At 49.1% G+C, this 2,513-nt stretch overlaps 1 pseudogene; it reads right to left on the bottom strand.

The window, feature by feature from the left end:
• Positions 1 to 941: 941 nt before the first annotated feature.
• On the bottom strand, positions 942 to 2,237 carry LOC138168956 (small ribosomal subunit protein eS4-like; annotated as a pseudogene).
• Between the last annotated feature and the right edge of the window lie 276 nt (positions 2,238 to 2,513).

Genomic DNA, 2,513 nt, shown 5'->3' with positions numbered 1-2,513 from the left:
GTGGTAGCTGCAAACCCTGAGGACGCTTGGGGTGCTTGCTGCTACAACATCTTATTAAGGTTGAGCAGAAGCTTTGGTTCTTTAAAGTATAATGGCCACTTTCCCAAAGGAACCTGGGTGGTGTTTGTCAAAGCTAATTTAGGGATGGGTGGAAGTGTCGTGGCACCCCTCTCCTCTCATTCCTTCCCCCACCCAGAAAAGGTGCTTCAATTAGCACTTGTGGTTTCAGCTGACTTGCCAGTCGGGGGACTAGGGAAGAGGCTATTTGGGCGAGAGGGGGAGGAGGCATGGCGTTCATTAGAATCCCTCCCCCACCAACTCACCCACTTGCGCCCTAGGCTCCTGCTACCTCCCCTTTCTACAGGCCACTTCGATAGCTCTAGTCATTTCTGCAATGGCCTGGCAAGGGGAAAGAGAACGCCAGAAGAGGGCAGTGCCAGGATTTTCCACCTGCAGGGGGTGAGTACGAGCATTTGCAAAGTTAAACCCACACTTCCTCTCCCGAGCTGGAGCCACGTGCAGGCGCCTCCGCAGCTGTAGCTCCCCCTGAGGCCCCCAGGGGGCGCCGTGCCAGGACCGCGCTCTTTCTGAGCCTCTCTAGGGTCTTCTCGTTGAAGCTTTCCTCTGGCACTTGCTGTCCTTGGCTGTAGTCTGAGGGCTGGACTCCCCGGACGGAGGCTCCAGGGCCTCCCGGGCCTGACAGGCAGGGCCGGGGGCCACCGGAGGTAAACCCCGGGGCCTTTGAGGCCCCTTTCCTGGGGTCACCCTCCCGTCCGAAGGATGGAAGGTCCGAGAGGCCGCGGGGCTGAGGCTGTGGCTGAGAGGCCGGGAGAGAGCCAGGCTGACTGGGGGGCGTGGGGGGAGGGGTGGGACAGAGCCTGTTGGGGGTCTGGGGACGCGTCTGTTGTGTCCAGGCCTCTGCTAGATACATGAATACAAAGTTTTTTTTTTTTTTTTGAAGTTTTATTGATATCTTTTGTTTTCACATCAGCCATTTTGGGATATGTCCTCTCCCCATCCGCCAATCAGAGACCCATTCCATGTAACAAAGAAAAGCAGTTAAGCAAAAGCGATACAGCTACAATTTCTAACATTTTATGCAACATTCATACCCACAGTACCCTAATCCAAGGAAAGAAGAGAAAGGCATTTATGGCTTGTTCTATTTCATTTTATAAGACCATGTTGTTTAAGCTATTTCTTATTTTGTGTATTTTATATTTTGTAGGGTAATCACATTTTTTGTTAAAAACTGTAACATCTCAACTTGACTGAAACCCTACAAATCCTTATCTGCACTCATTTAGCCACTGCTCTGCTTAGCTGCCAATCTCTTGTCTCTCTCTTCAGCAATTGTAAGGCGGATACCCTTTCCTTGGGGAAGAGAGATCCAAGGCTTATTACCTTTGCCAATAACAAAAATGTTGGACAGCCTGGTGGCAAAACTATTGCCATTGGCATCTTTTACATGGACAACATCAAAAGAGCCAGGATGTTTCTCCCTGTTTGTGATCAAACCAATTCGACCCAAATTAGCCCCACCGGTCACCATACGTAGGTTACCAGTATCAAACTTGATAAAATCAGTGATCTTGCCAGCCTCTAAATCAATCTGAACTGTCATTCACTTTGATCAGAGGATCTGGGTAACGGATAGTACGGGCATCATGGGTCACCAGATGGGGAATACCTTTTGTACCCACAAAAATTTTCCTCACTTTGCACAATATATATTTAGCTTCCTCGGCTGTAATACGATGAACGGCAAAGCGCCCCTTTGTGTCATAAACCAGACGGAAATGTTCACCCGTCTTCTCAATGCTAATGACATCCATAAAGCCAGCTGGGTATGTAACATCAGTGCGGACCTTGCCATCAATCTTGATGAATCGCTGCATGCAGATCTTTTTTACTTCATCTCCAGTCACGGCATACTTCACTCTGTTTCTCAAGAAGATGATGAGTGGGAGACACTCCCTCAGCTTGTGGGGACCTGTTGATGGTCTTGGAGCAAAAACTCCTGTTAACTTATCCAGCATCCAATGCTTTGGAGCTGCTACACGCTTCAAATGCTTCTTGGGACCACGAGCCATGGTTACAGTGAACCTGAGTTAAAATGGGAACTTTACTCAGCTGTCGGATCAGAGGCTCCGTCTGTGTTTGGCCAATTCACTGTACCCTTTCGGGCCTTACCATATTTACCAGCAGCACGACCGGACGGTCCCAAGGCCCCGCGTAAAGAGGATGAATACAAAGTTTTGCAAAAGGTCCTTTATGCTCAAGTTTTCATTCTACTGGCAGGCTACCGGGTGTGAACAGGTCAGAAGGTTCGTGATTGAGGAGGCAGAGAAAGGCCTAAGAACTAAGCAGTTGGGTCTTCAGAAAAAGGCTTCCTGTAGAAGACATCAGAGCAGAGTCTGGAAAGAAGAACAGGGAGGCCTCATAGGTTTGGAATAACCTGTGCAGAGGGTGGAGATGAAATATCCAATTAGGGCTGGAATATAGGATGTATG

The sequence above is a fragment of the Petaurus breviceps genome, unplaced genomic scaffold, assembly GCF_028583685.1.
Source record: "Petaurus breviceps papuanus isolate PSGF00001 unplaced genomic scaffold, PetGlider_PUasm1.0 37, whole genome shotgun sequence".
NCBI lineage: Eukaryota > Metazoa > Chordata > Mammalia > Diprotodontia > Petauridae > Petaurus > Petaurus breviceps.
This window is presented reverse-complemented; position numbering and strand designations above follow the sequence as displayed.